Source organism: Solenopsis invicta, chromosome 2 (genome assembly GCF_016802725.1).
Source record: "Solenopsis invicta isolate M01_SB chromosome 2, UNIL_Sinv_3.0, whole genome shotgun sequence".
In the NCBI taxonomy this organism is placed as follows: Eukaryota; Metazoa; Arthropoda; class Insecta; order Hymenoptera; family Formicidae; genus Solenopsis; species Solenopsis invicta.
In genome coordinates this window covers 9,214,134-9,241,255 of record NC_052665.1, presented here as the reverse complement: position 1 = coordinate 9,241,255, position 27,122 = coordinate 9,214,134, and the positions used below count along the sequence as shown (strand labels likewise).

Genomic DNA, 27,122 nt, shown 5'->3' with positions numbered 1-27,122 from the left:
CAATAGGCAAGTTCCGTGTCGAATAAATTATCTCTGCTTTATTCTTAGCTGTAAATTTATACATAAGAACGAGTCTTTTACCATTGTGGATGTAGTAGATCCCTGCAATTGCGAGCTTTGTTATCGACAAGTCAAATCCTGTTTTACCGAGGCAGGCAATCGCAATGTAGTCCATGAGCGACGTCGTGAAGATGACAGCACTAATATTTTTTTCAGTCAGTGACAAAGGTAAATGCTCGACACAATTTTCAGGCTTTTAGCAAATTCGCGGACTTTTAACTTGCGTTTACTACATATTTATAGACACGTGTTTTTCGTAAGTCTATAAATAATTCTATAAACATTTAAGGTAACGTGGAAGCAACATAAAACTGATCGAAAGAAAGAATAAGACATACAGCACAGTATCGAAAAAAAAATCGCAAAATATTGCTGCAATGTTTCAGCAATATTGTAGCAATGGTAAAATGGCCGCTTCAAAAATATTGATACGTAATATTGCAGCAACATATACACACACACACACACACACACACACACACACACACACAATATTGTATTAACGTTACTGCAACATTACGCATCAATATTTCTGTGAGGCGGACATTTTATCGCTGCTGCAATATTGCTGAAACGTAGAAATATTTTGCAATTGCAGTTTTTGCTATTCTGTGCTGTACGGGAGAATTATGTTGAATATAATACAAATGAAACAATAGCGAGAAATGTATGAAAGAAACTCCTTTTTATTTATATTCCTTGCAGGCCCTATACGATTAATAATATTGAATCAGTAATACTGACAGTGTGCATCAATATTTTTACAAGCTAAGGTTATTTCTGTAATTATATTATCCATTCATTATGGAATTACGCTGATGAAAATATTGACACATCCTCTTTACACAGTCAGTATTACTACCAGTATCTCTATGATAACAATACTGATCCTCGAGAATCATGAAATTTGGGTCACTGTCAATACTCTACATCAATCCATCAATATTAACCAAATGTGATCAACAATATTGTCAATATTTGTTGATACTGATAGTATTATTGATTGTGTATAAAATCAATAATACTATCCCTATTAAAGAAACGTTGATAATCGAGAGTTATAATTTAATAATTTGCCATTAGAGCTTGTTGCGCTCGAACAAGTGTGAATTGTTTGAAAAACTGCAACAAGAAGGATAAACAAATCCCAATCCATTTTTCTGAATTTCTCGATATTTTATTTCAGTTCGCATAACGGGGCACATTCATCCGCGCGAATGTGAAGATGGGTGACATGTGATAAATGCGAGTCATTTATGTCCGATTATGTAAATGAATGTAATTGCATAAATATTCGTCCGTGCGATCCGCGGTTAACGTATTCGTAAAAACGTACGAATCGCGATTTGCGGCTTCTTCTTCTCAGGCCTTTAGTCCCGACTTAACGCTCAATCACGCCGTCAAGCCCGTGTACTCTCCGGGAATGCGGGTGTACGATTCTTAGACCGCGGCGGCGGCGCTCGTACGGATGCTCCCGGTCGGCGAGATTTAGATTCCCGGTAGAATTGGCCACTGTATCGTCGTTAACACTGCCACGCTAAATGCTCCCTCTCTTTACGGTTTAACTGTAGTACGGATTCCGTCGTGCGTATAAAGAAATCCCTGGCAACCGATCTCGTAACCAAACTCGTAAGTCAGCAGCTGGCATTCGCTTCAGGCTCGGAATCGAGCCAATTCCTGCAAGTAAATAATGACACCGTAAGAAGAAACGTATGGAATGGACAAGAGCATAACTTACATTTCATTAAAAATTGTATTAATTTCACACTTGTTGCGTATTAGACCACAGTTTTATGTACGTTTTTTTATTAATAGGCTTCTACGTAGACTTACATAATAAATATTTATATACTGGATATAATTTATTTTATTGAGTTGGACAAAAAGTCAGAGAAAAAGTCTGTTTCTTTTTCAAGAAATTTCAAAGGCAGATTTTACATGTAAAATCGGTAATGAAATATCTGTTAAACAAGATAGAAACCATTTTTTCGATTATTTTCTGCCATTAGATAGCCTCATTATTCCGTCCTCATTGAGCACATAATGCAACGCTCAACAACGGTTACTTATTGAAAAAAAAAAGAACGAGCTCAGCTTTTCCAGCTCAGTAATAAGTAGAAATAACTGGTTCCTGTTATACTTGCTTTGACGTCTGAAATTGCATGCGAATTAATTCCTACATGCTAATACGAAGCTAATAGAAATTAACTATGATACAACAAATGATATAATTAATGAGATAATTATAATAATTAACTGTGATATTATTTGCTAAATAACACGCGTAACGCGATATAAAAATAATCTAACTTTTCCAATAGAACGGCTCGCAAAATGTGTTTTCTGTTTCGTTAAATATTGATTTATATTTGTTTAATATCTCGTTAAATGTCGGAATACGAATATATGATTATCGCAACATACACATTTAGAGCTCTTTGACTCGTCTGAATGAACTCCTCGTAATCGGCGATCTCGTTAATACACGGCCGCCGTTGCCCCGGTATTTGCAGATCGTTCTGTGTGGATGCAAAGTTCCGGATGCTTAGGATTTAATATTTTCATGGAATTCATTTGAGACGCTTGGCGTTCCAGTTTCCGCTTTTACTGCGTCGTAAGTACGCGGGTGCCTCGAACTTCGTGAGTAGGCCGTAACGACATAATGTGGTCTAATACGCGACAGTTTGATAAGAGTTTCGGGTTGAAGAGCTATTTCAACAAGCACGTTTCCATCGCGATCTCGCAGTAGCTAGCTATGTACATCTTTCATATATACAACCTGAAGTTACTTTGCCGATTTAATTCAGAAACGTTACAACTTCCAAGGATAGATATTGCAATGATTTCTCGCTCTTAAAGCAGCTCTTTTGTCGACAAATTTTAAAGACCGAATAATTATAATAATAAATAAAAGTACAAAAAGAGCAATTACGAGACAAAATTTTACTCCGAGTTAATCTACGATGGTTGGTGCGATTCATCATTAAAAAAAAAAAAAAAATGGTCTTGCAAGTACAGCCACAATTTCTTGGCTGCAAAAAATTAACCAAGATAGATAAATGATTAGCAAATCTTGTGATATCGCATATGTTTCGTACTTAATCAATCTAAATAACAGAGATAGAATTTATATCTGAACTGTTTGTGAAATTTGTCTGTGGCGCCTATTCAATCACTTATAAAATTTGACTATATAATTGGCAATGAGACCTAAATTTTCTAGAAAACATTATTAAATGTTACTGCTATAAAATTTTATTTGTAACAAACAATTCTTTTTAGCAGATACAAAAAATAGCGAGAAATCTACCTACAACAGCAAAATATTTTTTTGAGTGATTCGAGTCATCCCATCTCTCTCTCTTTCTTTTTTGCTTTAGATTAAATACTAAATGTTGTATCTGGCATTTGAATCTTACGTTCGTAGGTTCGCATCGCAACGCGCGCGTATGCCCAGCATCCTCGAACCATCCTCGCGAGATCGAAATAATTATGCGACAAGGAGCGGAAGTGCGATCGTACCGATGCACAAGATGTAATTCGATGCCGATGCAACGATGAAGCTTCCCGTTGTATCTGCGGTGTGGTATATACGCTCGGCACTCACATGCTCGCATGCCATCGGTAATCACGATACGTCAGACGCGCGCAACGCTGGGTCGTGTCGCCTGTCCGTTTCGAAGCTCTGCGATATGCGGAACTTCTTTCAGTAATTCGTAACGTAATTGCGAGTGGGCATGGCGACGATCTGCACGTCGTATATATAATCAGATAACGGACTTGACGGCAGTGAGAGTCGATCGACCCTTTTCATGTAACGACCGTTTTTCCGTGGCTTGTCGATCGTTTAACGAATGAAATTTAAGATATCCACGACAATGTGAGATTTGAAAGGAAAGAGAGAGAGAGAGAGAGAGAGAGAAGAAAACTCGAGTGTAAAAGGTTTGACATTTTCCCGCGTAGGTTATCAGGTTACTCTTTAATTAGTGATAAGAATATAATAATAACGTTTTCATATTTTGCTTTCAACGCTTTTAACTTTACTCGCTCATAATACGTTTATACTATAACAAAGTAGGAATTACTTATAAATAATATCGCTGCACGCGCCGTATGACCTAAGGGACGCTGGGATCCCCGGGTGACGCTTTATTTTGAAGCGCGAGTTCGCGGTGACAGCGCGCAGAAACTCTCGCGGAGACAGGCGGCAGTTAATTAGCACTCTCCCGACAAATAGAGCTAAAGGTTCACATTTCGTTCCCGCGGGCCGCGCGTCGGAAAACGCAGCTTTAATTCACTATAATCAGAAAATCGGAAATCTATTTATCTTCGTGTTTGTTTTGCGTCGGGTCGCGCGCTCGTTTGCATAAAAGCACGCTTAATTGATCCACTGCGGGGCGAAAGAAATAATGCCGCATCGTGGGGTACCGTATCGCGTGTATCGATCTCCGTGTATAACGCGACCGAGCGTAACGCAGAGTCGAAAGTCTGATATCAGTGACATCGGCGTTCACCTATAGGACCTACACTTCCTTGACGCGGAGCGTGTCGCCGGATGTTCTCACGAATTTCCGGACGAATTTTCTCAATGTTGAAACCTTCTGCCAATATCGAAAAGGGAAGGAAGGAGGTGGAGGGAGGAGACAAGTCGATTCGATGATCGGTGAAACTAATTAGAGGAGATAGACGCGCGACGAATCGACTCGGACGATCGTCACGATCTCACGATTGTAGAAACGTTAGAACAGTCCAACTATTTATGCTTTTCGAAGAGTTATTAGTATCGATATACCGTTATACCGGTTCTTTGTAGCGTTGGGCTGCGATCTAAATCCTCAAAAATCTACATACGTACACCGTATCGTATTTCCTATAAGTAGCACGAGTTCGAAAGTCCTTGTGCAACAGCCCGAAACGTACGGACGCGTTATCGATTTTGTTGATAGCCGGCATGGCTAAATGTGTAGAGGCGTTTGCCGTGGCGTTCCCACGGGAATTTCGCGAAAAAGTTCATCGCTTATCGCGAGAACCTGTTCTCGCGAACGAGAAAAACGGGAATAAAAGCCGCTCGATTTCTAGGAACGGATGACGGTGCCGATTAAAAGCGAGATGACTCCGTCCGAGCGCCGCGTGATGCGTAATGCCTCGCGAGGTTTACGATCTATAACTTTTCCCTTATACTTCTTTCATACCGGCCATATGATAACGTATGCTCATGCGACACTTTATAGTTCATCAAATCTCTTTGCTCCATCTCGAAATGCGACCGCGTGGTCGTCTCGCATCGTACTCTATTTACTCGTAAAGAACTTTGTTGCGCAAAACACTTGAGAATTTTTGCCAAGTGGGATAGCGTGAATAGCTGTGATCCTTGAATTGCGGTATCCTTTTCGGGATGGAAATACGGAATATGGAATTCTCGGAGCGCGAAAATCGGGAGGAGCAGACTTTTTAAGTCGCACGAAAAATGTAGCGAGTCTGCCAAACTGTGTGCTAGCTCTCGTAAGTATTCGCGCTTCATATTTCTCGAAAGTGTAACGATAAAGATTTTGAAGAAGGTCTCTTCGCCTCGAAGATAAGCGTGATGTAGGCACGTGAGTCATTTTAAAATAGAATATTTGTAAAGGAGATTGCGTGGAAAATTCTACGGGTGGGCAAATATTTATGAGTATATTATATATATGTACACATATATAGAATACGCTGTGTGAAGGTTTATCCCTTAATATATTGTGTCGAGAAAGAAATTACTGGACGCGAGGGGCGGCAGAGACATTTACTCAGTCTCGGTCCTTTGGCCGTATCCTCCGAGGCAGAGGCTGATACGAGTAGGTCGCCGCCGGAGAGAGAGAGAGAGAGAGAGAGATGTGTGGATCAGGTGAGGGTCGTCGAAGGAAGCGGGGCGACCGAGCGAAGCCGACATCGACTTCTCTCGCGCGACGGGAACAGCGCGAGTCGGGTCACGAACACTAGGTAAAACACAACAGGGAGCAAGGGAGAGAAGAGAGAGAGAGAGAAAGAGGGGGGGGGTGGACAAAAAACGCATGGTGGGCGCGGATGACGGTGGTAGGACAGACGAGGAAAGGGCGGATGGAGGATACTCTATGGGGGGTTGGGAGGGGAAGGGAGGAGGCGGCTGGTGTGTGTATCCATCGCGTCGAGGGTGGAGAAGGACCTGCGCGCGAATTTCCCGCGCGTTCGCCCAACTCATATTGATCCCACCCCAGCGAACTCCCTCGTTCTAGCGGGAGGTGGAAGGCGCGGGGTGCCAGGGAGGAGGCCCGGCAAGGGTGGTTCGTCGGCGTATAACGCCGGACCGGGTGTGCGAGTGAGTGAGTGATCGAGTGAGCGAGCGAGCGTACGGGAGACGGAGGGTGAGTCGCAGAACCGCGGGCGCTCCGAGGGTGGTCCAGCGCGCGTCGTCGGAGTCGTCGTGCTTTCCGTTCGGGGGATTCGCGAACGTGTCTTCGCCGTCGTCGTGGCCGTCGCTGTCGTCGTCGTCGTCGTCGTCGTCGTCGTCGTCGTCGTCATCGTCGTCGTCGTTGTCGTCGTCGTCGTCGTCGTCGTCGTCGTCGTCGTCGTCGTCGTCGTTGTCGTCGTCGTCGTCGTCGTCGTCGTCGTCGTCGTCGTCGCGTTATTGTCGTGTCGCCGTGGCCGTCGCGTTATCTTTACGAGGGAATCGCCTCAGTTTTTTTTTCCTCCCGGTGTGTGTATGTGCAATTGTCGTCCGCGGAGTTTTCGAAACGTGTTCGCGCGCGCGCGTGTGGTGGCTAGAAGTTTCGAGGAAGTTGTCGACGTGGAGAATCGGGGGAAAGTCGAATAGCAAAAGTGCGCGAGTGTGCGGATCGGTCGACGACACCGTTGTTTCGGCTCCGCTTTCGACGGGCCGGTTGTTGCAGCAGCAGCAGCAGCAGCATCGCACAGTTGCGTGCTTGATGAGATTTGCTTTCCGCTTTCCACTAAATTTCCAAAGTTATTAAATAGAGAAGAAGGGCGAGAATATTATCGAGCGAATTTCATACAACGGAACTGACTCTTGACTTTGTTGCCTCGATTTCGACGGTCGCGACGCGATCTCGCGAGAAGAAGTCATCGCCGGCGGGAAAGTGCATAAAGCACGAGTACGAAAACCATTTACCAGGCTCCTTCGTGTGCTGGTTTTTTTTCTTCTTCCTCCTCTCATTGTCCGTTTTATTACCATTTTATGTCGAAGACGAGGCTGACGAGAGAAAGTGTGTAACGCGCGAATCGACTCGGTAATCGAGTTCGCGCTCCGAACCAAGTCAGTTCCCACATCGAGTAGACTCGTTTCAGTCTGCTAATGCGAATCCCATGCCGATGAAAAGCTTCTTAAAACGTGAATGGAAATTATTCAATTTTGATTAAATAATCAAAAGCTTGTTATAAAAATTAACAAATTTAGACAGCTAATTGCGCGTGTATGCTGTGTGTTTGTAGTTGTTTATGTACAATACCGCATCGCCCACTTGGCGACAAACCACGTTTGATTAAATTGTCCAAGAGGCGTGTGTCGCTTTGTGCTCAAACCCCATGCGCCTCTTGAATGACCTAGTAGCTGCAAATTAGTTCTGGGATTACAGATACGCACGTTATTCGAAAATGATATTATGTATGGCAAAACGAGAATTGAACAACTCTCAATTTGACTGGCCGGTAGTTATAATCGTCACGCTATTATTCTCGACTGATGAAACGATAGTTGCAATTTTTTCGGCCGATCCGGTTTAGCCGATTAAATGGATTATCGTTTTATTATCGCGATCGCGTTGCCTCATCGATAAAGTTTTTAAACTAAGAATATCTTTTCGGAAATACGTGTACCGCGGTTCCGCATGCATCGGCTGGATTGCACGTGCGATTGCGTGTGGGAGACTCGCGTGGTCGACAATCCGCGACGATCTACTAACGATTCATAGCGTATATAGCGATCGCATCGCAGCTGTGACCGACGGTTCGCAACACGCTGGGAAACGATCTGCGTGGCCTCGTTTGGCGGACAGAAAAAAAAATCAATGCGAGCACATTCAAGTGCATTTAGTTGAGATATATTAATTCATTAAGTTACTTTTATTCCGACTTAGCGTGAAACGCGATGCAAATTAAATTTCAATAGGCAAGGAAAATAGAGAGGACAACTGCTCTACATCCGTCGGGAGAGTCGGCACACGCGTTGACACGAAGGAGAAAGAGTAAGTCTCGGATGCGATACAAACAGGGATTACCATCTGTTGGATTTAATGAGCCATAATATGATACGATACTTCAAACAGTACTCTTCGCATTGTAAAAAGTACTCCGCCGACCGCATAAAGCCTTTCGTCGTTGAGTTATAATCATCGTATTTACTGCCACTGGTAAATTGTATGTGCAAGATTCACATTATTGTCGTCGTGGTTGGGAGTGAAAATTTATGGAACGCTAGCGTACATTCTATTTCAACAATTAAATCGATTAGGCGTGCATATCGTGTACCTTAATCCCGTATTTAATTAGAGACAGACTCTTAATTAAAATTGCCTCGAGTACATATCTGTCAGTGCTGCAGATTGAACTTTGGCATAATAAATGATAAAATAATCGTATTATTGTATTTCAAGACATTAATAAATTATTCAGAAGCGTACTCGGAATTCTATTTCCCAACGATTTAATCGATCGCTTTCAGCACCATAAATAAATAAAATATCCAGGAAATGTATCTCATGATTGATATATTATTTATCTTGCGTTATACGTTTTGTAATTTTATTATTTTATGGCGCAAATCAGATAGTCGATATGAGATTCAAATAGAAATAATACAAAGATACGCTTTAATTTCTTGGTGCGAGCTGTGTAAATTTCTCCCTGGCCTTTTCCGGAATTATCCGGAATACCGGAACCAAATGGAACATTCTCGTAGAATCGACATGGGACACGTTTCGCCCTCGACGAGACGTCGGGGTTTCGCCCTCGGCGAGATCGATCGATCGCCCGCGTCGTCGTCATCTCGCTCTCTCGTACAACAACTTAATACCCGGAATCTTGTTCCACGTGTAGGCCCGAGCTTAGGCTCGCTCGTAAATACGCCCGAGGAGCGCGTAAAAGTCCGGGGGCACGGTCGTGACGCCCGCGATAAAGAGAGCCCAGGTGGCGAGCGCGAATACATACAAATGCTCGAGAATGACTCAAGCGGATCCAATACGTGAAAGAAAGCGCGATCATGCACAAATGCATAACCGTTTTAGGCGCTGCAGAAGCACAGGGATTACCGCAAACGCCCACGAAAATTTTTCGAACGCGAAAAGAGACGGTACCCTCTCTACTTTAATGCGACGCGACGTCTAGTCTCTCTCACAGAGGCAACAATTTGAAAGCGGATGAAATTTTTATTACAAATTTCCGTCAGTGACGGGAGGGGGGGGGGAGAGGGAAGATGTGTAGTAAGGTTCTTGAAACACTTCTTTGACTGATGAAGGTTCCAAAGAGACAATTAAAGTGTTAACCCTCGCCTGCGTGAAGTGAATCATCCGTGTCCACACTGTTATATTATTTGAGCGGGCGTTTCGGATCACTCGTATAGTTGAGCCTCATAAGTTATTAAATGCCCGTGAGAAAATTGCTAGAGAAATACATCAAGGGATTTTAAAAATTTGCAACACAATGCCAGCCGCACCGTGAAGTTGATTTACCGTCTGTCGTGTCACGTCCAACACAAATGCTTTTAAAAAAGTATTCGAATTCCATTTAATTTCCATTTAATTAGAGCAATTATTCAGAATATGGAGACAGCAATTTTGAAACAATGTTTAATGAAACTTTTATGAATTCTTTCAGTGTAAAAATTCATTTTATAGAGAAATTATAAATTTAATTTGTTGATCGCGCTTTTCCACGTAGATCCATGGCTGATTTTATTGGTCTCCATTTTATGATTCGGCGAATTTTAACGGAGGTCCACAGAACAGCCCCGACCACGCAAAAGAGAAAAAGAAAAAAAGAAAAATCGGAGAACAGTCTATATACGAACACATGAATCGAGAACAGTGCACGTCGGATACACCATCGTGATAAATCATTAACCGGGCGTGTTTATTGGCCATGCTCGAGCAGATCCCGACTGGTGCTTGATTTATTGTCCGGCATCGATGCCGGACCGATCGGCCGGCGATCGATCGGTCGTGACTCGCGGATCGGGCGCAACAGGCGGGTCCGGGCGCCCGATACGGAAGCTCAAAGGAACGGAATTAGGTGCGAGATCGGCGTGGGCGTGAATGCTTTCGTGGGAAGAGGCGGGAAAAGGCGCGATAGACAGGATCGGCATGCATAATAGACGAATGTCACTCGCGTTGAGTTCGTCGTCGGAACAGAAGCGAAAAATTAGGCACTTTAGCATCTCAAATATTTTCACTTCGTAGCCCCCAGTTCGAGTTTCGCGCCGGAGAAAACATCTTTTCCGTGAAATGGCAAGGGGTGTCTCTCCACCCGTTGAGATCCCGACAACTTGGATGTAAGGGAAAAAGAATGCAGAGAGGGAAAAAAAACTGTTTGCTAGGAATATGCATTTCGTGCGGCTATGAGACCAATTCCTCACCCGGTCTCATTTCCCAGATCGGAACTCTACAGGTAAAACGATGTAAATTAGACCGACCCGCCCGCCGTCTGATATTGAAGCTCTATGTACACCGCGAAGTAAACTGCCACGGGTTGTAAGCTATCTCCATTCTTCTTTGACACATGTATGCGATAAAGTGCACGCGACGGTCTTCTCTCTGCTTACTATTACACCGCTCGCGTAGAATTGTGCTTGAGCTAGACGTTTTGCGTCAGCTGTTCTATATTCGCACACGTTGTAGGGTAAGGTTGCCGAAATTGCACCACTTTTGGCATAAAAGTTTATAACTGAGAAATTATGAGCGATATTTTTTATTTTTTTTTATGTTATAATAAAGTACAATATTTCTCCTGTTATTCTTTTTTTCAGAATTTTATGTATTGTCATACATTTTTAAATAACGATTTTTCGTTTTTTAACGAAGCCTTCAAATAATGCGATTTACGCAACCGGTCTCCTAAATCATACCACAGGTTAATATTACTCTTCCTGGGGTGAAGCGACACTTCACTTTTTTCTGCTAGATTTTTTTTTCTCGGACAAAAGTGTGTTAAATAAGCACAATTTTATTAATTTTGGAAATAAATTCCGTAAACTAAATTTAATTTCTGTGTATATCATCATTTCGATAACTTTTTAATAATATTGCAATAACATTGCTACAATACGGTAATATTGTCACAATGTATGCTCTGTATAAATTATTATATGTGATTTTATATACATAACCACGATCAAAGCAATAGCGCGATTTAGGAGACTGAAACATTTTGTAAAACTCAATTTATTTAATTTACAAATAAGAACACAAAGTTATTTGAACTTTGTTAATCTAATTTTAATAATATTGGGATCACCACAAGTTATCAGTTTAGATTATTTTACCTTTTTTGCAATCAAGCTACAAAATGTATTGAAACATAGCAGCGAAGCTACGTTTTTTCTATAAATATTAATAACAAAACTTCTATCGTTCTTAACACATTGAGTTCGATGAAGAATGATGTTAAGTATTTCTCAAATAATCCCACAAAGAGAGTGCACAAGTACTATGATTGAATTTATGCGCGAGGTGATGCGATTTGGGAGCTGGTGCGATATCAGCAACCTTACCCTATTATTTCTTCTTTAGTTTCTTCATATTGAAAATAACGTAAATATCAATTGGATTAAAAACTAGACCTGAAACTAGATTGTTTAATCCCATCATACATATGAACAATCTCCGAGTACTTCAGCTCATGGAACTCGTGAAAAATGCAAGCAGAGAATTTCCATCGCGATCGAGCGGCACTCGCGCGCGCAATCTGCATCGAGCTTTTATACGGGATCTGCTATAATCCCTTCATATACCGCAAATGGACGCAGTTTGTTTCTACCGTTTCGTGACATTCTATCGTTCTCCTCGCGCATATTATATTTCGCAAGTAACGAGGAGCTCTCGAGTATCGAGTTTACTCAGACTAGTCTCGCTATATTAATTAAAAAAGGACGGTGGACGAGTCTACGAGAATGACTCCCAAGTTTCCCGGTTGGAACAGTCTACCTCTGGCAACTAACGCGAGACGCGTCGTAAAAAGGTTGAAAAATACTTCCAAGGCCGCGGAGAGAGTCATTTCGGTCGCTCAATCGCGTACCGAATCGCCTTGCGGGAATCGATAAATCGTCTCGCGCAATCAGGATGCGGCAGTTATCGCGAGCGATGGTTGCGAAACTTACGCCTGAATATAAACTGCGGTGCGTTTACAGCCTCGCCAACTCCCTCCGACCGCTCGGCGAAGCTTTAGAAAAATGGCACGCGGAAATAAGCCTTTCTATGGACGCGATGCGGGCATATGCAGTTCTCCAAATCGTATTACGGAATTATGTGCCATCGGCTGCGTTGACGATATGCCGCACGGTTCGTATTGTTCCACGTATTATGACTGTCTATGATAATTCTTGATATTGTTATCTTTAACTCAATTTGATATCTTTTATCGAGGGATTAAAAAATATCTATTGCATTAGCGCGGAATAATGTGTTTTGCGCGCTGTGTTTCATTCGATAAAAATCGATTCATCGCCGATGGATTTTCTCAACGATTACAAGCGTAGTTTATAAATCGAAGACCGAATTGAATTTTGCGGTTTACGATTTTTCTGCCGTTTCAATTCCATCTAGTGTCTGCCGCGCGTTTTCTTCGATTTCACTGATTTCTTCCACATTTCAACTTCTTGGACAGTCGCCACTTGTTCGAGATCACTCGTCTTATCTTATCAACATTATCGGTGCTCGAATTGCGCCCACGCTTTTCTCCGAGTTTTGAGAAAAATGTTTTTTATTCGATAATTGATTTTTTCTATCGAATGATTTTTTCTATCGATGAAGTAAGTTTATCTTCCTTTATTTACTTGACTAGCAAAACGTTTTAGATGCGTTTCACCGATCAACTTGAACGGCAATTGAATTTTGAAAGTAACATTTAATGAACGTGATGCTTTTTCGCAATACCGTCGCAACAATTATTTTGAATAATGCAATAGTAAGTCGATTGTTGTTGGTGCCTGCCACGGTCACGGAAAATGGAAAAATCTGAAAATGGGTCATATCCTTCGGCGAAAATAGACTTGGTGTCGGAGGGATTATTGGGTGCGCCGAAGGTTGCCGGCACGCCATCTAAAAACGGTGTGCGCCGCGAGGCTCGCCGCAGGAATAAAAGTACAAAGAATCGCGGCAGTTTATAGATAGCCGGGACGGATAAGAGAGAAACGGTATGGCCCCGCGGAGTTCGTTATTGCTCGATTATTGCTGTTACCGGACTAATCTCGCCGCGGTGGCAGCAACCCCGCAGCAACAACAGCGGCAACGACTTTTGCACTTTTAGCACTTATGTGGCGACCGGTATTATGTGGCAATAACGAGCGACCCCCATCACGTAACCCCACTTAAGTGCCAAGTCGTTGGCTGCGCCGCATCGGGAAAGGGGGCGAAAAAATGAAAAGAGTGCCCGCGACCTCCACCCATCGTTACCGGGTATAACGGACGGTTAACTCCTTTCCCTCTTCCCCTTTCCCTCCTCCCTCCAGGCTGCACTCGTGTTTAACCGTGAACATCGCTGCGCTAATAGAAAGTATACACCACCGTTCCTTCCTGCCTGCCTACATCCCCTTTCATTAATATCGATGTTTCATGCGATACCGACATTAATCGCGTAATCGGGCACCGCTTCGATTCGAGTATACCCTGATCGTACCGGTGGCTGAGAAGGCTCTACTATCACGCGAGTTCGATCGCGCCGCGTTTAAGGACTCGCTCGACGTAGGATAGGGATGGAATCGTATCTCACTCGACATTGCAATCTCGCGAAATCACGTTGGGTCGTGAATAGAAGGCCGATTGCCGTGACGCGTTCTCTCGGATCGAAGAGTCAATTAAACATCGATATGATGAATTTCTCGCGCGAGGAAGCGCACAACGCGGAAAATGTGCGCGCGCGCGCTGGTGCAGATTTGTATTTTCATCACGACTCGTGTATTTTCTTAAAGCCCCGTTCATAGCATTTCAACTGTTGCACAATGTGGGAGCGGCTGCGGCGCGACGTGGCGTACTGGGAAACGTGTTAAGGATACGGCAGCAAGGAGACGTCGCATAACTTGGAATTATCACTGTACATAATTGCTCGGGCGAGCAAGCAACTTAGCGGTACACCAGTCCCGAGATATGACGGGGGCTGCATCGCGGCATACCATCTTAAATAGCCTAGCACTTTATAGATGTCCGTTAATAAACTTCATTATACTGCTGCGCTTAATTGATTAACGAGAAATTACGAGACGGTCCTGTGTACAGGAAACGAGGGTACGGGGCGGGCCGTTCCCCACGGGGGGAATGGCTTGGCCTAGTGGGGCTTGGAAAAACGAATGAAACCGCGTTAATTAAATCCACAATGTAATCTCGCTCCACGGTATCGTCTTCTATTTTCTCCGCTGCGTTTTTCCTCGCGCCCGTGCCGTACAAACGTTACGAACGTGAAAACTGCGCGTCACGAAAATGCTCGACCGCAGGTCTGTGATTGCGCGTTCGCAATTTCCATCTGACTTTGTTACGCAGAATGAAATACGGGAGGAGAATAATTAAACCCTTTTAATATCGCTCGCGCAATTTTTAACTCGCATCGAATGTACGTACAGCGCACGAGTCCGTATTAATCTTGTTTCGATTACTTTCTCCATAATGGAGAGGGTCGTATCCTTGCAATGAGTCTACGCATTCCCCGGAGATTAACGGCAATGTAAGATCGAATCCCGGCAGTATCGGCAAACAGTTTCCCGCTATTAAGCGCAAGCTCTCCCGCTATGACTTTACCACGATCTATAACCGATGCTCGGGCTGGGAGTAACTTCCGGTATTTTTGCGCGAGTGCACGCGTACCCGGTGCCTGTAGCCTCCACGCCCTTTAATTATCCTCAGCTTGACGCCGAGTAGTTATGGCGGATAGTAACGTTGTCATTATGACTACGAAGAGCGAACGAGGCTACCGTGCCTCTTTCTCCTCTTTCTTTTTTATCTCATCTCTTCTTCCTCCTTCTTTTCTTCTTTGTCTTCTTCTTTCTTCTTTCTTCTTCTTCTTCTTTCTTCTTCTTCTTCTTCTTCTTCTTCTTCTTCTTCTTCTTATTGTGACCCTCGCAGCTTCTTCACCTCTCACGACGATATAGAGGTCGTGGCGTTTTAAACGCTGCGAGAGTCATTGTCCAGCGCCCGGTTCAAGATCCGTTCTACGAAACGCACGATACTCACAGTCACCGTTCCCTCACGATTGAGTTGCCGCTCGATTGCTGTCGAAGCGTTTCGCACTTTCGAACGTTCACGAGCATTTTCAGTTTGAAACGTTTCTTCCAATGAGATTCGATTAGCTGATGACTCTCCATCTACGACCTCACCTAGACCCATTGTTTTATCAGCTGCAGCAATAAAACCGTCGTCTCACTCAGATCCTAGCTGTAAAGTGGTATTAAGTACCAGCTTTAAGTAATGTCGCCGGGACCCAACAAGAAGCCTGTGTTCGTACGATACTCTCGGGTCCTTTTGTTCGCGACTGGATGCTGCGGAATCGCCGCAGCGATTTTACGAGCCGGTCGACGATACCGGTCAGTCGACCGTTTCTCGCGGTATCTATCGTAAGCAAGTACACTATAATATGTCACCCGTAGAAGTCGTAGCGAGTGTAAAGTACTATTGTTGAAACAATGACGACAGGTAGGCGCGTCTCGCACGATCCAGGACGCTGATCTTTCTCATCGAAGGACCGGCAGTTCGTGGGCGTCCTGGCGTCTTAATAGCTTTTAATGCCTCGCCAACGTGATTTAGGTACGCACCGCTGGCCCCCGATTTTGCACAAAGGATCTCGACGGTGCACTGACCGTCCTTTCGAGAGGCGAGACGGGCTCGGCGGCAGCGCCCTTGAAATTCCTCCCGCGAATACCTACGGCTGCAACTTTCGGCCGCGAACGAGCATAAAGTAAGATAAAGCTCTGTAAAATGAGCGTAACTTCTTTTCCCCTCCGCTCGCGGGGCGACAACCGCGTCGCGTCGTCGCGCGGCGGATTTTACGCGCCGCGCATCCGTAATTCTCTCTGTAAATCGCAGCTTAGATTTGTGTGAATTTTTTTAAGGGTTTTACGAAATGCTTTAACGCGCGCATACAACCGAGCGGATTTTTTTCCTCCTACCCTTCTCTTTCTCTTCGGGTTTTTAACCGGCCGCGAACCGTCATCCTCCTCTCTCTCTCTCTCTCTCTCTCTCTCTCTCTCTCTCTCTCTCTCTCTCTCTCTCTCTCTCTCTCTCTCTCTCTCTCTCGTTGGTCAGCCAGAGAACCAGCTCTACCACGAAACCGTCATGTCGAATCGCGCTTGAAAAGGGATTTTCATCTTTCTACGAATCACACCTATATTTTTTAACATCACCTTTTTTTTGAGTCCGTAGAATCCGCCGTCAAATTGAACGGACGATTGAAATGCAAACAGAAAGTGAAATAGAAATTTGTAAAAAAGCTGTTTTCTAAAACAATATATATATTTTTTGAAACAATATACGTTTTGAACAATATACGTTTGAATGTACGATAGTACGGGAGAGGACCGTTTGACCTTTTCGGATTTTGCTTCGAATTTCGGAACGCACAAGCCCTGTCCCACAATTGCCGCATCTCGTTGTACTTTGATACCGTGCACCTCGTGTGGTCCTCTCTCGAGCAACGTATATAGATGATCCGTATCCACCAACTGATACGTGCGAATCTCTCTCGGAGTCTCGAGTTACAGACGACTCTTTCCCAAAAAGAGCAACGGCACACGGATACACGGACATCCACCTCTTGGACGCTATATGCAAATTTTCTTGCCTCCTAGCCGGGCACCGCCAGACGTCGGGAATATGAATCACGCTGCGATGAGAGGCCGCTGCCTCATAACAGGAAATCCGTCCCCGTGCGCGATCTTGCAGAATCGAACAAAGCCCGATGCGTTCCCCTTTATCCCGCCCTTCAGCTTTTTCATCGATCGGCCGCATCCCACGCACGCGAAAAAAGCCTCCAGGCTTTCGAAACGTGGGAACTAATGTCGGCCGTGAAAGAATTTCAATTAATAATGTCAATAAAAGAAGAGCATCTCTCTTTAGCATACGCATCACACACACACACACACACACACTCTCTCTCTCTCTCTCTCTCACACATAATACTTTCTTTCCTCTCTTTCAATCTACGCTGTATCATTAAAATTTTTTATATATGACTGGTACCTAATTTCAAGAAGTAATCTCGAACTTTGATCTCAAGAAGCAATCTCAAACTTAGTATCTTGATACATAAAGAAACGTACCTATATTTAAACGGATTTATAAAATGAAAATAATATTGAGATAACAATAAACGCGACAGACAAGTTCATATTTTTCTATCTCAATAGTGGTACTTTGCGCACTGACGTCACTCTCCAAGGATGACCAAATCGAGCATCAAAGAGTATTTTAAAACTTGAATTTTACTTTCATGTTCCAATTCAAGAACTCATATCCGAGACACTTCTGTCGACGAGGTTAGCGCGCGGTTGGACCAAAAATCGATATATTTATGTTTGCAAAATACAGAATTCAAATATAAACATATCCGAGCAAATAAAGTGACGTATTCTTGACGTCATTAAAACGTCACTTGACGACATCTTAGAGATGTTATTAAGACGTTATTGTATTGGATGTATTAATCTTGTTTGTTGGGATCTTGCGTACTTCTGAATTTCTTAAAAACAATGTTTAAACTTGTAAGAGATATGTACTTATTTTCTTGCAGTTCATTTCTTTTCGTATCGGTGGGTTTATCCATCAGGTCGTTTCCCAAATCCACCTGTGAATAACAGTATTTAAAGTACGCTTAATGACGTTACTAAGTGCAATGTTACATTCGTGGCATTTGCGGCGATCGGCGACGGATGGCACAATAAAACAAACAGTGGCTCGCAGTAGACGCGACGGAATAAACCGCCGTTTATCAGCACGTAACGAAGACAGTCACGCGACCTCGTGATTCGCGGATAATGACCATGACGGAGGCCGCATGGTTGTCCCTTGTCAATGCACAATGTCTAACGTCATTTCTACTTCCCATGCAGAAGACCATCGTTTCTTCTGTAACGCTCCCACAAGAAAAAAAATCGCAGGTGCAATTAGGTCGATATTATGCGAAAATTAGTAGCACGTAGGGACGGACGTGCGTGATCGATACACGATCGAGTCAATCGTAAAAAATCCAAATTTTTTTCTTTTCTGTAAAATTTTCCTTGAAACTGATTAACATTATCTCTCTGCATGGGTGCATGTTTTTCATAAGGTTCTTTGCGTTAATGATTTGACGCTTTCTGCATAAATCTTTACAATGTGCTTCAGAATATTCTGTGATTCTGAAACACTTTGCGTATCATAATTGTTTGAACGAATGTGCGGGTAATTGATGAGAATTTGCCAAAAGTTTTGATAAATTATTATTACATAGTTTGAAATAGAGTGCACTTTGAGGCGCGACCAGCGGCCTTTTTCATCACGCAAAGGCTACGAACATTCGTGTGTGATGGTTCGATGTGATACAACGCTGAAGAATCTCGACGGATCAAAATTATTTGCTACGTCCTCGAGTGAAATTCTAAGAAAGGGACCCTGATTCGTCGCGAAGAAAAGGCGAAATTTCGATGGCGAGATAAAAATATCTCCAGTCAATTTATGTTGGACCAATTACTTCAGATGGAGCTTTCAGTTTGTCCTATAAAACCCGGAGAAACCGTGGAAATGTCACCTTAGTGAATTCGTCGTCGCCTTTACTATTCTTAAGACGATCGATAAAAACGAGCGATAACGAAGTAACTTTAGTAAAGTTGGTAAAGAGGAGAAGCTTCTGGTGTTCTTGCGAAGATGGACGCTCTCGAGCTGCAAGCCGCCTTGGTGAAGCTCGATCCGGCCACTACGGTGACGCCGATCGGCACCACCGTAAAGATAGTGCCGCATCATCGCGTCGCCTTCACCGTAAACATCGATGATGAGGGTGACGTAACATTGGAAGATCCAACGCGGAACGACGATGAAAAGTCGCCGATCGAGACGTCGGTGTCGAGGAAGACGCCAGGTAACTGCACAGCCAGCCTGACGACGGGTCATCAGGGTCACCATCAGGGCGGTGGCGGCGGCGGCGGCGGCCAGCAGATGGGTGTCTCCAAGTGCGGCATAGTTGAGGTCAGGTGACGCCAGCCACCTTGCTACGGCGTCAACATGATTTACCATACTTATCCTCCGCACCGAGGCAGCAAGCACCATGCCAAGCATCACGCCAAGGAGAAGAGACACCATCATCATCACACTATGCACCATCAGCATCACAGAGCTCATGTGGTAAGTCGTCACGTTAGGTGCGCATTGTCGCGGACAAAGAAACGACGACAATGATCATGACGTCGTCATCGTGAGCGTGCGAAGAAATTCCTCGAGCTACTATTGTTCGTACTCGCAAGGTCGTCCGATTGTTTCACGTGACGCGTTGAATTCGAGAGTTATATTAATTTTCATAAGTAAACGATAATTGAAAAACCAACGAGAGAATCTTTTATTAAAAGATTTACCGAATTTTCGTATCAGCGGAACGAAGAATAATAAGGTGATGCGCCGTTTAATAGAGAATTCCATTCTTTCCAGCAACCATTTCGCGCTGGCGTCCAAAACGCCACAAAAGCATTTTGCGCTTTCTACGAAATTCGGAACTCGTCCGAAGGCTTTTATAGAATTCAATAAGAGATGGAAGCGTGTCATGGTAAACTCGTATTTTCCGTGGGCCCCTTGAGAAACTTAACTCGCCGCGAGCACTTGGATAATGTATTTCGTTCAACCGCATTCTCGCTACAAAACACAAATGTATCTGAAAAGATATTACACTTTGTGTTCCCGTGTGGCACAAAGAATAAATAATATCTCGCAGTACGCGAATGACGGCACAAGACGAATGGGACCATGTGTCCGATGAAGAGATTAAATTCACCTGCTATTTTCTCCGAGGTAATTCTACAGTTTTCGATTTTCTTATTCAATCCGAAATCCGCGCGCGCGATCGGGAATCACAATACGTAATATTTATTATATCGAAAATTTTATTGCAACACAATTTGCGTGTCCTGTGGCCGCTCGAAAACGCTGAAGCTACTGCAGCTTAATTAAAACTGATGCTCCACGCATGTCGAGAGATTGCAAATTAAATTTGCACGTTCGTATTTCGAGGAAAATTAAAATCGAGATCAAAATTTAAATTGCGCATCAACATTAATATTTAAGTAGACATACGTTTGCGCTAATTGTATTAACATAGGAATATCACCGTTGCACATTTCCCAGTAACGTTATCTGCGAATTGGATATTCCGCGTGGCCATCGGCCGCTCGTGCCGTATCGGACGCTCTTTATCCGCTGAACGTACCCATTGTGCGTTCCGTGCTCGTGCAGCGAGCCGCGTGTTTCCTTTATGAATTTTTCTCGCGCAACGGTTCCTCACGATGACGAATGTGTATCACCGAGTCAGCGGACAATGCGACACGCTCTGGCTGGCGTTCTGTTCTCTGGCTTTGCGCGCAGCTCCGTATCCGCAATACACACGAGGACGAGCGCGTTCCGTGACGGAACACATACGGTACATACCGGGCGTCTCTCTCTCTCTCTCTCTCTCTCGCGTCTGACGCAACGTAAGGAGCCGTTCGCATCAACCACTTAATTTTCCTTGCGGTAGTTTCGCGAGGAGATAATTAACGAGCTCGCAAGAGCAATCGACCGCGCGTTAACTTGGCCCCTGCGTACGCCCACGAGCGCTAGATTAGCATGTTAATTTTTTAACGGAGCTTTTCGATCTATACGCCTACGTGCGGGAGTAACGTTCATTTTCGGAGGACCGTGACTCGGAAAAAGAACATGCATACGAAATGAGGGAAATTGTATGATGCGGTGACAGAGATGAAGAAGAGAGATAGCGAGAGAGAAACGGAAAAGGAAGATTAATTTTATATTTTATTTAACTAAAGCTTATATTTTATTGAACCGTTGCACACATGAATTGCGAGTAAATTTCTACGTCAATTTTCTGTGTGTTTTTTTTCTTTTTTTTCAAAAGTGCCTATTCACGCGCGACAAATTCAGAAAAATTGTTTCAATTATATTAGTTTGTTTATTCCGAGAATAACTGCTGGATGACTCGCGTTCGTGACGAGGTAAGTACGAAGGCTCCACTGTAATTGCGTCTTCGCGAAGAAGGCGGTCGATCGAGGCGGGTTCACATCGAGGGTGAATTAGTGTCTGTCGCGAAGACGTACGCGTCCACGCGTGGACATGTATATCGCGATCTCCAAGTGCGTGCATGCGTGTACGTGCGTACACACCTTAACGAACGTGTATTCGCAGCTGCACTTAAGCGGGACATAATAGGCCTATCGCGAGCCACTTGTCTACTTCGGACCAACGCCCGCGGCCGCGGCGACCGACGTTAATAGATGCGTTTGCAGCGACCACGAGGACGCGCGACGCCACGCTGATTCCGTACGGAGCGGTAAATGGCGCATCGCGCCGCAGCGTTCGCGCCAATGTGTCTCATTTAGGTAATTGCTCTTCCCCGAGTTTGGATAACGACGTCACAATCTCCGTTTGAGATTCGGAGTCGCTGTCCCGTAGGGTAGGCAGGACAGGGTGGGCTTTGCGTGTCGCTTACGTTTGATCTCGTCGGGATTTCCGCCTGAGAAACGACTGAACTGAGATACGGAGTAAAGTCCAAATATACCGAATTAACAAAATAAACTCGTTCCACGTGCGTCTACTCGATGCGCATGTTTTTCAGAATTCGCATAATTGCGCGACGATGCCTCAGCGTACGTTCGTATGTATGTATACTCGTTTTTGTTGCACATTACATCTCGACCGCACGCAGTGTGTAAACGCACGCCGAGAGCCACCCCCAGTTAGCTTTGCAGGAAGGGAGCGCGAGAGACTTTTCCCTCTCGAGACAATCGTCCAGTATCCAGCTATCGAACGGCTCGCCGCGTCGCGTCGCGTCGCGTCGCGCCGCGCCGCCGGCACGGTATTGAATTCTCGAGTGGGAGGAAATGCTGCGAGCGCATCTCGTGTGTGTACATATGCACATATGGGAGGCACGTTTCTGCGTACATACACGTACGTACGTACGTGGCATATCCTCCCCTGAGTCACACGCCGGGGGCTCCGTCAGCTACGCGAGGTTCGGCGGTTGTGTACCGGATGGGCAGATCGATAATGTTGGGCCACGTAGTAACTAGGACGCCAGACTCCGTCGCGCTCCGAATATCTCTCGCGGCGATGTGTATATACATAATGCATAATATATACATAGTGCATAATATATACTCGCGATCTTTTTATTTCGCCTTGCTCGTAACGCACAATATGTTAGAGATATAGCCATAAATCTTACCGTAGATAAATTTATAGTCGGATTTATGGTTATCCTTCGCAACTCTTGGACTTGTAATTGTTTTCGTCGGTTTTACGCAACAACGAATTAAATCGCACTGCACTGCACTGCACTGTACTGCATTGCGTCGAGTACCGAAGTAACGAGTGTTGGATTCGTATTCGGAAATTGCATTGTGTATCGTTTATTTTCGCATTGTTCAAGTTCGAGTGTTTTCATCTGTGTACATTCGATTCTGTTTGCTCACAAGTCTCTCTCTCTTTCTATTTCTTTCTCTCTCTCTCATTTCCCCTCTCTGCGCGGCAGAAAAGGCCCGTCGACCATCGTCAAGGTCAGACTTTCAATTAAAATTCAAGTCGAGTCTTAACGAGACTTTAAAGACTCGACACGCAGGTCGAAGATTTAAGCCGGGCTCGTCTTTCTCGCGCCGCCGCTCGCCATTTATCCAAAGAGATGAACTTGCCCGCTTGGGCTTCTGTTGCAACCGCGTATAACTGTATAATCGGGGATCAGTCGATTTGCACATTTCGCCAAAACGGGCTAAGGGATTATTATGCGGCATGTGTATGGACTGACGGACGAGCTATCGAGCCACGATTCGATACATTAAGCTGACAGAGAGAGAGAGACTCGTCTCTCCGCGATAAAGTATTTAACTTGTTCCGCTGCAATTACCGTCGATTCGCGTAATTACGTATCGTAATCGCAAACAAACGAATGCTATAATTGCAACAGCAATCTTCTAAGTGCAAAAGAATTAATCGGAGTACGACAAAATGTTATGTATTATTTCAAGCGCTCGTCGATTTTAATGCTTACGAATAAGACCATTTGTCTGTATCAATATTTAAAGTCGATCACGTTAATCGCTTTGGAAAAATAATACATAACATGGTAACAAAGAGAAATCTTTGTCTAAGGAAGCCTCTTTTTACTTCCTTTCACGAGGCTAATCGAATTTCCTGCTTCTCCATTACTTCGTCCCGCTTTGCCGTTTCCGTGTGGGCGCGGAATATATTTATAATAAATATCCTTTTGCTGCGTCTGACAAGGCCAATTCTGCAGCTTCCTACAAATTAGTCGGCCGGCTTCCCGTAGCTTACCGTGGCGCCTCGTCGAGAATGTCTAATTAGCCGGCTTCGTCGCCGTCTCGTCCAAGTCGCGCGGAGTTGTCGATAAAAATATTTACATCCGCCGTTTTGCAATTTGCGGGATGTGCGTGACGGACGCACGCGTGAACGCACGCGCGCGCGTGTGTGTGTGTATGATGCCGGAGCCCTATGGAGCCGTCGGACAAACGCACAATACGTAATTTTGTGCCACAATTTCGATAAGCACCACGAGAGAAGGCGACCGATCGCGACGAATCGACGTCACATGGTGACGTCGAAATTACCCGCGGCCATTAAGTGCCTCCAGAAAGTGTCACTTACGATCGGCTGATTATTATAATTAGCGCACGCGTTCCCGTTGGGTAGTGCCACTTTTTCACAATGTAATGCCCTCCTCGGTATAACACCGGACAGAGTTCGGAAACCATCGTAACCTTGGCCCGAAAGTCCGTCTCATCGGTTATATTTATCCAGCGCTGGTGTGCGATCGTGTATATGGTGAGTTTACGAGAGAAACACTGGGTCGTGTATAACCGATGGCGCCTTCGCGCGGGAACGTCCATTAATTTCAGACGTCTCGTAATTTTCCGGCGTGTATCCGCGAGGCGCGCGGATCGGATATCGAGTCTCTTGTTAAGATAGGTCGTAATGAATATTAATCGCTGTACCTTCGCGCGCCGCGAAACTCGAGACCTCGCGCTGCAGGGCGATCGTCGCCAGGCGGGATTTGACAATTTAACGAGATCGTCCGCCCGAAGCGGCGCGCGATCAGACTCGTGTGTTGCGCTTCTCCCCAAATTGTGGTCGCCGTTGCTCCGTCGCGAGATCGCGCGGAGCCAATGGTATAACGGTGCCCGCTCGTCGGTTCGTGTCACGTGCGAACGGAGTTGAAGATGGTGATGGATTAGGTACAGTGGCGGCCGCGATTTATTCTGACGCTAATACCCGCACGGCGAAATCGGCGCGCGAGAAATGCGAATCAATCAACGTAAATTACGCGGGAAGACAAATTGCGGGCAAATTCGCTTCTGCGAATGAAAATTCTCGTGGAACGCTCATGGATACACTGGCAGCGGTCGAAGTGTCGTCCGGGTCAATAGCGGTCCGTGTCGGACATGAATTATCGTACGTTCTCGCGTCGAATTTAACAGTGTCGTGTGTCGCGATACAAACGTCCTCATCAATAATCAGCCACAGGACGTTCGATTGCGACATTCTCCCGAGTGATATTTAAGTTACGACGATTCATGTGGTAAAATACGCGTGTATGTACGTCGTGCTGAGCGTGACACGGCGCGATGTCATCATCCAGCGGAAGAATCGGATCGTATATCTCCTCTCGCGTATGATAAAGACACATCCGTCAGAAGACGGGTAATGCCCGTTTGTCGCAAAGAAGAGGGAATTTAGACAAACGGGATTTCGCGAAGCCCGACACGTGCGACCGGACACGTGTCGCGACCCCGCGTTGATTGTTATCTCTACGAGGACGCGACACTTTTATCGCGAGTTGCAATGAGATTCTTTCTTCCTACGAGCACACATTATCGCGACACGAGTCGTCGAGCGTGTATCGGACATATCGTCGTATCGCCACCGTTACAGAAATCACAATCGACTGGTAGACGAACGATGATCGTTCCCCGATGCCGGGGATTACAGCACACGTGCTAACGAGCCACTTTTACCCCGCACAGCACGTGCAACACACTGTAATCCTCTCCCCCATTGTCGTACGCGCCGCGGCGAGTGCATTCATATACGGGAGTCTAATAATAGAACTCACGAGGTCGACGGTGTTGCCGGTGGAAGGGCGAGTGTAATACGAGGGCATGCACACGGGATTTAATTGCACGCTTGGATGAAGAATTAAAAAAAGAATTTGTTTATTAGAGAGAGAGAGAGAGAGAGAGAAAAGTTTCATCGGTTAATCATCTTTCTTCACAATTTTTCTCTCAAGTTTTACAATTGTCGGAATCGCGAGCGAACGCGAAAGAAATCGGCGCCGAACGCATGCTTCGAGAATAATTCGGCATTGTTAACGGCGCGTTTCCTCGTACAAAAGTTGAGCGTAGCGGTAGCGGTTGCATCCATGTGTGTTATCGTCGCGCGGGCGGTTCTTGAACGACGTTCTTCCTGAGCGCTTTATTGCAGATGGAAGATATACGACACAGCAGTGAGTTTCGGACGTTCTTCGTTGACTTCCATTTAAATTCGTCATACCGTTTAAATACGTACGTTTATTCCCCGTGCGCAAACACCATTATCTCGTTTAACGGGGCAGCAGTGGCTCCAAGATCTCCTTCCTTCAACAGGATCCCGAGGATCATCTCGAAATGAACTTGAAAATGGAGATTAATTTTGAAATCCTCTGATCGCTACATAAATGTATCATCAATATTTTAGGGGCAATTCGTTATAACATAAATGAGTTGCGCGTGTGGTCTGAAAATTTACTGGAGCACGAGTGTATAACGAGACGCGTTATGAAATATGAAACGTTGGCGACTAATTGAAAGGTTAGAGGTCCTCGGTTCATCGAGAGCGATGCAACAAAAACGAGAACCGCAACGACGAACAATGCATTCCAGCGGCGATTCAATTAGAAATACACGTGCTCGACGGATGGGAAGCGCGAGAGCGTTTCAGCACGCACCCGCTCGCTCGCTCGCTCGCTCGCTCACCCGTTGTTCGCGCCCGTTGCACACGCTCACGCGTTACGATCATCGCTCGCTCGTATTCGGACCTGCACGCATCTCGATCAGTGGTCGGCCGACCATCCTACCCGAAAGACGTCTCGCAAGACCCTCGCGGTACGCCCCACGAAAATCGATCGGCGACGCTCTTCCCTCGTCATCCGACCGGATGCCAAGGAACCGGTCGACCACTCTCAGTGCTCATCTCGCGTCGATGTACCGTCCAGTTTAGTGTTTTTTGAATAGTGCTAGAGTCGGAAGAGTTCAGTGTTCCGTAACGTGAGATTGGGATCTCCGCGAGAGAAAGGGGATTACTTCTGCGATCTTACTTCTATTATCCTTACAAATTTCCGTTACCAGTGTCTAAATTAGCAGCTCGTGTTTCGATCGAGACGTACAATTGAATTTCTTGGCAGGAACGTTAAAACTTTTATAATTGTTAAGCTATAAGTAAGGTACAAAGATTTCATAAAAAAAATTATAATTAATAATATTAAAAATGCACAATGTTGTGAATTTCAATATTGAATCCGAATTAGATTAGGAAACATCGATTTAGCCGATCGCTCGTTTTCTTTGTCTCGAACGAAGCCGTCTGTGCAGGCAACAAGTTCCGAGTTGAAAACCTCGAGGCAACAAA

At 44.8% G+C, this 27,122-nt stretch overlaps 1 protein-coding gene and 1 long non-coding RNA gene across 3 annotated transcripts in view; both read left to right on the top strand.

Moving 5' to 3' along the window:
- LOC105200730 overlaps positions 1–27,122 on the top strand; it is a 167,663-nt gene that overhangs the window by 69,679 nt on the left and 70,862 nt on the right. The window lies entirely within an intron of this gene.
- Positions 6,803–18,850, top strand: LOC113002933. The gene is made up of 2 exons (XR_005574158.1): positions 6,803–7,417; positions 18,706–18,850. It is a non-coding gene; the product is annotated as an uncharacterized LOC113002933 (long non-coding RNA).